This window comes from Danio rerio, chromosome 4, assembly GCF_049306965.1.
Source record: "Danio rerio strain Tuebingen ecotype United States chromosome 4, GRCz12tu, whole genome shotgun sequence".
In the NCBI taxonomy this organism is placed as follows: domain Eukaryota; kingdom Metazoa; phylum Chordata; class Actinopteri; order Cypriniformes; family Danionidae; genus Danio; species Danio rerio.
In genome coordinates, this window is record NC_133179.1 from 38115305 (window position 1) to 38125000 (window position 9696).

The 9696-nt window shown below is 43.3% G+C and overlaps 2 protein-coding genes and 9 non-coding genes across 11 annotated transcripts in view; 9 read left to right on the top strand and 2 right to left on the bottom strand.

Annotated features, from left to right (window-relative positions):
• The window catches only part of LOC137491248 (uncharacterized), a 697259-nt gene that overhangs the window by 597391 nt on the left and 90172 nt on the right, over positions 1–9696 (bottom strand). The gene's annotated exons all lie outside the window — the stretch shown is intronic.
• Positions 1–9696, bottom strand: part of LOC108182277 (uncharacterized) — a 257835-nt gene that overhangs the window by 181338 nt on the left and 66801 nt on the right. The gene's annotated exons all lie outside the window — the stretch shown is intronic.
• On the top strand, positions 4246–4318 carry trnak-cuu (transfer RNA lysine (anticodon CUU)). The gene has a single exon. It is a non-coding gene; the product is annotated as a tRNA-Lys (tRNA).
• Positions 4427–4500, top strand: trnan-guu (transfer RNA asparagine (anticodon GUU)). The gene has a single exon. It is a non-coding gene; the product is annotated as a tRNA-Asn (tRNA).
• trnak-cuu (transfer RNA lysine (anticodon CUU)) lies at positions 5520–5592 on the top strand. The gene has a single exon. It is a non-coding gene; the product is annotated as a tRNA-Lys (tRNA).
• Positions 5701–5774, top strand: trnan-guu (transfer RNA asparagine (anticodon GUU)). Its single transcript has one exon. It is a non-coding gene; the product is annotated as a tRNA-Asn (tRNA).
• trnak-cuu (transfer RNA lysine (anticodon CUU)) lies at positions 6370–6442 on the top strand. The gene has a single exon. It is a non-coding gene; the product is annotated as a tRNA-Lys (tRNA).
• trnan-guu (transfer RNA asparagine (anticodon GUU)) lies at positions 6551–6624 on the top strand. Its single transcript has one exon. It is a non-coding gene; the product is annotated as a tRNA-Asn (tRNA).
• On the top strand, positions 7644–7716 carry trnak-cuu (transfer RNA lysine (anticodon CUU)). The gene has a single exon. It is a non-coding gene; the product is annotated as a tRNA-Lys (tRNA).
• Positions 8912–8984, top strand: trnak-cuu (transfer RNA lysine (anticodon CUU)). The gene has a single exon. It is a non-coding gene; the product is annotated as a tRNA-Lys (tRNA).
• Positions 9093–9166, top strand: trnan-guu (transfer RNA asparagine (anticodon GUU)). Its single transcript has one exon. It is a non-coding gene; the product is annotated as a tRNA-Asn (tRNA).

Below are 9696 nucleotides of genomic sequence, written 5' to 3' on the forward strand. Positions count from 1 at the left end.
TTTTTTTAAATATATTGTGTGTAAATATATATATGTGTGTGTGTGTGTGTGTATGTATGTATATATATATATATATATATATATATATATATATATATATATATATATATTACATGTGTGTGTGTGTATATATTTATGACTATTACTAACCAGTATTATTAAGTGGGCAAATAAAAACTGAAAGAGGAAATTTTTTTAGCCTAATATGAGTTTATGAATCTTAAAGCCACACTTTAAAAAAAACTCTTTACCACCGACTTTTTCAAAAATAAGATTTGGGATTATATACTACATCTAATTTTTATGTTTTTATTAATTAATTAATTTTTATTAAATTGTCTAAAAAATATGCAAACCAAGTAGGCTTTACATGCATAAACATGCAAGATGTAATACAATTACAACAATAGGCAGACACAAATATAGGGAAAAAAAACGCGTATAGTAATGACACTTGTATTTACCGTAAAAAAGTAAATAAATAAAAATTAAATTAATAAAAAAAACATAAATAAATAAATAAATAAAAAAGTTTATGCAAGATAAACATTTAAAGGGTTGTGAAGGGGCTAAAGGGTACATAATTTGCTGAAAAAAAGTAGCTGCTTTATATATATACATACACACATACACACACACAGTACTGTGCCCTGGTCAGTTGGCATTTCTGTGTGGAGTTTGCATGTTCTATCAGTGTTCGCGTAGGTTTCCTCTGGGTTCTCCGGTTTTCCCCACAATCGAAAAAACATGCGGTACAGGTGAATTGGGTAAGCTAAATTGTCTACTATATGAAAGAAAAAGAGAAAGGGGGGGTTTTAATAGGTTTAGATCTGGAGAAGGCTTTTGACAGGGTAGAGCATGATTTTTTATTTGCAATTCTTAAGGAGTTTGGATTTGGGGAAAATTTTAGAAAATGGATTAAAAAATTTTATACAGATATTTTAACTTGTATTAAATGTAATTTTTTTTAAACAGAATGTCTTCAACCAACTAGATCAATAAGGCAAGGATGTCCATTGTCTGCTTTATTATACACACTGGTAGCTGAGCCACTGGGATTGGCAATAAAATCAGATAGAAGCATTAAAGGGATACAAATAGAAAACAATGACAACAGAGAAGCTGTGTATCAATACGCTGATGATACTACATCGTTGGGGATTTTAGAGTGATATTGTAAAGCATCAGGAGCTAAGGTTAATGTTGGAAAAAGTTTGAGCATGAGGGTGGGAAGAGTAAAAGAAATAACACAACATATACCCTTTAAAGAAGAAAAGGAACACAAACATTTTGGGAATTTGGGTGGGGATGGATTCTAATAAAGCAGATATTTTAAATTGGGAGAGAGTTTTAAATGGAATTGAGAAAAGACAGAGATTTTGGAAAGCTAGAATTTGACGATAAAAGGGAAAGTATTCATCTTAAATGCTTTAATGTTGTCAAAGGTCTGGCATGTGTTAGGTGTAACTGCGTTGCCTGAAGTATACTATAAAAAAATTGATGTAGTTTTTGTGGGGAAATAGAAGAGCCAAGATTGCTTATTATACTTTGATTGGGGAGGTAAAAGAAGGGGGTCTGGGACTTTTGGATAGTTTTTTAAAAATGAAAGCATTAACAATTAAGATTATTCAAAGGTTTTTGGAAGGGAAAATGGGTGTGATTTGGAAAAGTGTGTTGGATTATTATTTGAAGAAATGTGGACATTTTAATATGGGATGTAATGTTTTATGGATGAAGATGAAGAAACGGATGATAGCAGGTCTGCCAAAATTTTATGTTGAGGTCTTAGAATCATGAGGGGGATTTTTAAAAAATTTGTTGATTATACCAAAAGCAAGGGCACAGATTCTAGAACAACCACTTTTACTGAATTCAACAATTTTAAGTGAAGGAAATGTTTTATATTTTAAGGAATGGTGGGACGGAGGATTAAGACAAGTTAAAGATGTATTATACGAAGTAATAAAAGGATTTGTACCATTAAAAGTAATTGTGGAGGATGGGTATAAAAGAGTTGTTAAAGCAAAATTACAAAGACAATGTCATGAGTTGAAAAAAGCAATACCAAATAACTGCATTGAAATAATTGAAAAAAAAAAAAAGTTGGGCGATGAAGATGAATTACCAGAGACCTATTTTAAGAAGAAAAATGGAGAGATCAATGAGCTTATGTACAGTTAAGAGTTTTTACGCTAATTTTAGATAAAAGGCTTTTGTAAGACCTATAGCACTCAACTAATTAACAAAATTTTAATTATTTATTGAGACATATTCGCATATTAATATAAATGAGTAAATAAATAAAATGAATAGTATAAATGAATAAAATGGGTATTAAACAAGATATAATGACCCAAAGGTTGGTTATTCGAGCCCACCCACTGACGAATTACACATTTTGCTGCCTTGCAACTGCTAACATGTGCACTGGGCATATATCCTGGGCCACATTCTGTCCAGCGTTACAAGATGAAATCAGGATTTAGTAGAACATTGTCACGGGTCGGGAAGGTATTACTGTAAACAGTGTCTAGCTCTTGAAACAGCTCGGCTAGCACAGTCGGTAGAGTATGAGACTCTCAATCTCAGGGTTGTGGGTTAGAGCCCCAAGTTGGGCGTTTCTGTTACTTTTCTCTCTCTCTCTCAGCAAACTTACATTAGGGTTCATATAGCAGACCTTTTGAGACAAAGTTCCCCGTTTTTACCACTGTAGGTGACCTTTCACTAAGTCGCTGTGGCTCAATCCATTAGTGCGTTCGGCTGTTAACTGAAAGGTTGGTGGTTCAAGCCCACCCAGGTTCGAATTAGGCATTTTGCTGCCTTGCAACTGCTAACACGTGCACTGGACATAGATCCTGGGCCACATTCTGTCCAGCGTTACAAGATGAAATCAGGATTTAGCAGAAGATTGTCATGGGTAGGGAAGGTATTACTGTAAATGGTGTCTAGCTCTTGAAAAGGCTTCTCGTCAGTTCGGCTAGCTCAGTCGGTAGGGCATGAGACTCTTAATCTCAGGGTTGTGGGTTAGAGCCCCACGTTGGACGTTTCTGTTACCTCTCTGTCTCTCTCTCAGCAAACTTACATTAGGGTTCATATAGCAGACCTTTTGAGACAAAGTTCCGCGTTTCTACCACTGTAGGTGACCTTTCACTAAGTCTCTGTGGCGCAATCGGTTAGCGCGTTTGGCTGTTAACTGAAATGTTGGTGGTTCAAGCCCACCCAGGGACAGATCAAGCATTTTGCTGCCTTGTAACTGCTAACACGTGCACTGGACATAGATCCTGGGCCACATTCTGTCCAGCGTTACAAGATGAAATCAGGATTTAGCAGAACATTGTCACGGGTAGGGAAGGTATTACTGTAAAAGGTTTCTGGTTCCTAAAAAAGCTTCTCATCATCCCTGCTAGCTCAGTCGATAGAGCATGAGACTCTTAGTCTCAGCGTCGTGGGTTAGAGCCCCACATTGGGCGTTTCTGTTACTTTTCTCTCTTTCTCTCAGCAAACTATCATTAGGGTTCATATAGCAGACCTTTTGAGACAAAGTTCCGGGTTTCTACCACTGTAGGTCACGTTTCACTAAGTCTCTGTGGCGCAATCGGATAGCGCGTTTCTCTGTTAACTGAAAGGTTGGTGGTTCAAGCCCACCCAGGGACGGATCAAGCATTTTGCTGCCTTGTAACTGCTAACACGTGCACTGGACATAGATCCTGGGCCACATTCTGTCCAGCTTTACAAGATGAAATCAGGATTTAGCCGAACATTGTCACGGGTAGGGAAGGTATTACTGTAAACAGTGTTTAGCTCTTATACATTCATCTCATCAGCCCGGCTTGGTCAGTTGGTAGAGCATGAGACTCTTAATGTCAGGGTCGTGGGTTTGAGCCCCACGTTGGGCGTTTCTGTTACTTTTCTCTCTCTCAGCAAACTTACATTAGGGTTCATATAGCAGACCTTTTGAGACAAAGTTCCGCGTTTCTACCACTGTAGGTGACCTTTTACTAAGTCTCTTTGGCGCAATCGGTTAGCGCGTTTGGCTGTTGACTGAAAGGTTGGTGGTTGAAGCCCACCCAGGTACGAATTAGGCATTTTGCTGCCTTGCAACTGCTAACACATGCACTGGACATAGATCCTGGGCCACATTCTGTCCAGCGTTACAAGACGAAATCAGGATTTAGCAGAAGATTGTCACGGGTAGGGAAGGTATTACTGTAAACGGTTTCTGGTTCCTAAAAGAGCTTCTCATCAGCCCGGCTAGCTCAGTCGGTAGAGCATGAGACTCTTAATCTCAGGGTCGTGGGTTCGAGCCCCACGTTGGGCGTTCCTATTACTTTTCTCTCTCTCTCCCAGCAAACTTACATAAGGGTTCATGTAGCAGACTTTGAGACAAAGTTACGCGTTTCTACCACTGTAGGTGATTTTTCACTAAGTCTCTGTGGCGCAATCGGTTAGCGCGTTCGGCTGTTAACTGAAAGGTTGGTGGTTCAAGCCCACCCAGGGACGAATTAGGCAGTTTGCTGCCTTGCAACTGCTAACACATGCACTGGACATAGATCCTGGGCCACATTCTGTCCAGTGTTACAAGATGAAATCAGGATTTAGCAGAAGATTGTCACGTGTAGGGAAGGTATTACTTGTAACAGTGTCTAGTTCTAGTGGGGAGTCCTCATCTGCCTGAATAGCTCAGTCGGTCGAGCATGATACACTTAATGTCAGGGTCGTGGGTTCGAGCCCCATGTTGGGCGTTTCTGTTACTTTTTTCTCTCTCTCTCAGCAAACTTACATTAGGGTTCATATAGCAGACCTTTTGAGACAAAGTTCCGCGTTTCTACCACTGTAGGTCACCTTTCACTAAGTCTCTGTGGCGCAATCGGTTAGCGCGTTCGGCTGTTAACTGAAAGCTTGGTGGTTGAAGCCCACCCAGGGACAAATTTGGCATTTTGCTGCCTTGCAACTGCTAAACCGTGCACTGGGCATATATCCTGGGCCACATTCTGTCCAGCGTTACAAGACGAAATCAGGATTTAGCAGAACATTGTCACGGGTAGGGAAGGTATTACTGTAAAGAGTGTTTAGCTGTTAAAAGTTCATCTCATCAGCCCGGCTAGCTCAGTCGGTAGAGCATGAGACTCTTAATGTCAGGGTCGTGGGTTCGAGCCCCACGTTGGGTCTTCCTGTTACTTTTCTCTCTCTCTCCCAGCAAACTTACATTAGCGTTCATGTAGCAGACTTTGAGACAAAGTTACGCGTTTCTACCACTGTAGGTGACTTTTCACTAAGTCTCTGTGGTGCAATCGGTTAGCGCGTTAGGCTGTTAACTGAAAGGTTGGTGGTTGAAGCCCACCCAGAGACGAATTAGGCATTTTGCTGCCTTGCAACTGCTAAATCGTGCACTGGGCATATATCCTGGGCCACATTCTGTCCAGCGTTACAAGATGAAATCAGGATTTAGCAGAAGATTGTCACGGGTAGGGAAGGTATTACTGTAAACGGTTTCTGGTTCCTAAAAGAGCTTCTCATCAGCCCGGCTAGCTCAGTCGGTAGAGCATGAGACTCTTAATCTCAGGGTCGTGGGTTCGAGCCCCACGTTGGGCGTTCCTGTTACTTTTCTCTCTCTCTCCCAGCAAACTTACATAAGGTTTAATATAGCAGACTTTGAGACAAAGTTACGCGTTTCTACCACTGTAGGTGACTTTTCACTAAGTCTCTGTGGCGCAATCGGTTAGCGCGTTCGGCTGTTAACTGAAAGGTTGGTGGTTCAAGCCCACCCAGGGACGAATTAGGCATTTTGCTGCCTTGCAACTGCTAACACGTGCACTGGACATAGATCCTGGGCCACATTCTGTCCAGCGTTACAAGATGAAATCAGGATTTAGCAGAATATTGTCACGGGTAGGGAAGGTATTACTGTTAACAGTGTCTAGTTCTAGTGGGGACTTCTCATCCGCCTGGCTAGCTCAGTCGGTAGAGCATGAGACTCTTAATGTCAGGGTTGTGGGTTTGAGCCCCACGTTGGTCGTTTCTGTTACTTTTCTCTCTCTCTCTCAGCAAACTTACATTAGGGTTCATATAGCAGACGTTTTGAGACAAAGTTCCGCGTTTCTACCACTGTAGGTGACTTTTTACTAAGTCTCTTTGGCGCAATCGGTTAGCGCGTTCGGCTGTTGACTGAAAGGTTGGTGGTTGAAGCCCACCCAGGCACGAATTAGGCATTTTGCTGCCTTGCAACTGCTAACACGTGCACTGGACATAGATCCTGGGCCACATTCTGTCCAGCGTTACAAGACGAAATCAGGATTTAGCAGAACATTGTCACGGGTAGGGAAGGTATTACTGTAAACGGTTTCTGGTTCCTAAAAGAGCTTCTCATCAGCCCGGCTAGCTCAGTCGGTAGAGCATGAGACTCTTAATCTCAGGGTCGTGGGTTCGAGCCCCACGTTGGGCGTGCCTATTACTTTTCTCTCTCTCTCCCAGCAAACTTACATAAGGGTTCATGTAGCAGACTTTGAGACAAAGTTACGCGTTTCTACCACTGTAGGTGACTTTTCACTAAGTCTCTGTGGCGCAATCGGTTAGCGCGTTCGGCTGTTAACTGAAAGGTTGGTGGTTCAAGCCCACCCAGGGACGAATTAGGCAGTTTGCTGCCTTGCAACTGCTAACACATGCACTGGACATAGATCCTGGGCCACATTCTGTCCAGCGTTACAAGATGAAATCAGGATTTAGCGGAATATTGTCATGGGTAGGGAAGGTATTACTGTTAACAGTGTCTAGTTCTAGTGGGGAGTCCTCATCTGCCTGGCTAGCTCAGTCGGTCGAGCATGATACACTTAATGTCAGGGTCGTGGGTTCGAGCCCCACGTTGGGCGTTTCTGTTACTTTTCTCTCTCTCTCTCAGCAAACTTACATTAGGGTTCATATAGCAGACCTTTTGAGACAAAGTTCCGCGTTTCTACCACTGTAGGTGACTTTTTACTAAGTCTCTTTGACGCAATCTGTTAGCGCGTTCGGCTGTTGACTGAAAGGTTGGTGGTTGAAGCCCACCCAGGTACGAATTAGGCATTTTGCTGCCTTGCAACTGCTAACAAGTGCACTGGACATAGATCCTGGGCCACATTCTGTCCAGCGTTACAAGACGAAATCAGGATTTAGCAGAATATTGTCACGGGTAGGCAAGGTATTACTGTAAAGAGTGTTTAGCTCTTAAAAGTTCATCTCATCAGCCCGGCTAGCTCAGTCGGTAGAGCATGAGGCTCTTAATGTCAGGGTCGTGGGTTCGAGCCCCACGTTGGGTCTTCCTGTTACTTTTCTCTCTCTCTCCCAGCAAACTTACATTAGCGTTCATGTAGCAGACTTTGAGACAAAGTTACGCGTTTCTACCACTGTAGGTGACTTTTCACTAAGTCTCTGTGGTGCAATCGGTTAGCGCGTTAGGCTGTTAACTGAAAGGTTGGTGGTTGAAGCCCACCCAGAGACGAATTAGGCATTTTGCTGCCTTGCAACTGCTAAACCGTGCACTGGGCATATATCCTGGGCCACATTCTGTCCAGCGTTACAAGATGAAATCAGGATTTAGCAGAAGATTGTCACGGGTAGGGAAGGTATTACTGTAAACGGTTTCTGGTTCCTAAAAGAGCTTCCCATCAGCCTGGCTAGCTCAGTCGGTAGAGCATGAGACTCTTAATCTCAGGGTCGTGGGTTCGAGCCCCACGTTGGGCGTTCCTGTTTCTTTTCTCTCTCTCTCCCAGCAAACTTACATAAGGTTTAATATAGCAGACTTTGAGACAAAGTTACGCGTTTCTACCACTGTAGGTGACTTTTCACTAAGTCTCTGTGGCGCAATCGGTTAGCGCGTTCGGCTGTTAACTAAAAGGTTGGTGGTTCAAGCCCACCCAGGGACGAATTAGGCATTTTGCTGCCTTGCAACTGCTAACACGTGCACTGGACATAGATCCTGGGCCACATTCTGTCCAGCGTTACAAGATGAAATCAGGATTTAGCAGAAGATTGTCACGGGTAGGGAAGGTATTACTGTTAACAGTGTCTAGTTCTAGTGGGGACTTCTCATCCGCCTGGCTAGCTCAGTCGGTAGAGCATGAGACTCTTAATGTCAGGGTTGTGGGTTTGAGCCCCACGTTGGTCGTTTCTGTTACTTTTCTCTCTCAGCAAACTTACATTAGGGTTCATATAGCAGACGTTTTGAGACAAAGTTCCGCGTTTCTACCACTGTAGGTGACTTTTTACTAAGTCTCTTTGGCGCAATCGGTTAGCGCGTTCGGCTGTTGACTGAAAGGTTGGTGGTTGAAGCCCACCCAGGCACGAATTAGGCATTTTGCTGCCTTGCAACTGCTAACACGTGCACTGGACATAGATCCTGGGCCACATTCTGTCCAGCGTTACAAGACGAAATCAGGATTTAGCAGAACATTGTCACGGGTAGGGAAGGTATTACTGTAAAGAGTGTTTAGCTCTTAAAAGTTCATCTCATCAGCCCGGCTAGCTCAGACGGTTGAGCATGAGACTCTTAATGTCAGGGTCGTGGGTTCGAGCCCCACGTTGGGTCTTCCTGTTACTTTTCTCTCTCTCTCCCAGCAAACTTACATTAGCGTTCATGTAGCAGACTTTGAGACAAAGTTACGCGTTTCTACCACTGTAGGTGACTTTTCACTAAGTCTCTGTGGTGCAATCGGTTAGCGCGTTAGGCTGTTAACTGAAAGGTTGGTGGTTGAAGCCCACCCAGAGATGAATTAGGCATTTTGCTGCCTTGCAACTGCTAAACCGTGCACTGGGCATATATCCTGGGCCACATTCTGTCCAGCGTTACAAGACGAAATCAGGATTTAGCAGAAGATTGTCACGGGTAGGGAAGGTATTACTGTAAACGGTTTCTGGTTCCTAAAAGAGCTTCTCATCAGCCCGGCTAGCTCAGTCGGTAGAGCATGAGACTCTTAATCTCAGGGTCGTGGGTTCGAGCCCCACGTTGGGCGTTCCTATTACTTTTCTCTCTCTCTCCCAGCAAACTTACATAAGGGTTCATGTAGCAGACTTTGAGACAAAGTTACGCGTTTCTACCACTGTAGGTGACTTTTCACTAAGTCTCTGTGGCGCAATCGGTTAGCGCGTTCGGCTGTTAACTGAAAGGTTGGTGGTTCAAGCCCACCCAGGGACGAATTAGGCAGTTTGCTGCCTTGCAACTGCTAACACATGCACTGGACATAGATCCTGGGCCACATTCTGTCCAGCGTTACAAGATGAAATCAGGATTTAGCAGAAGATTGTCACGGGTAGGGAAGGTATTACTTGTAACAGTGTCTAGTTCTAGCGGGGAGTCCTCATCTGCCTGAATAGCTCAGTCGGTCGAGCATGATACACTTAATGTCAGGGTCGTGGGTTCGAGCCCCATGTTGGGCGTTTCTGTTACTTTTCTCTCTCTCTCTCAGCAAACTTACATTAGGGTTCATATAGCAGACCTTTTGAGACAAAGTTCCGCGTTTCTACCACTGTAGGTCACCTTTCACTAAGTCTCTGTGGCGCAATCGGTTAGCGCGTTCGGCTGTTAACTGAAAGCTTGGTGGTTGAAGCCCACCCAGGGACAAATTTGGCATTTTGCTGCCTTGCAACTGCTAAACCGTGCACTGGGCATATATCCTGGGCCACATTCTGTCCAGCGTTACAAGACGAAATCAGGATTTAGCAGAA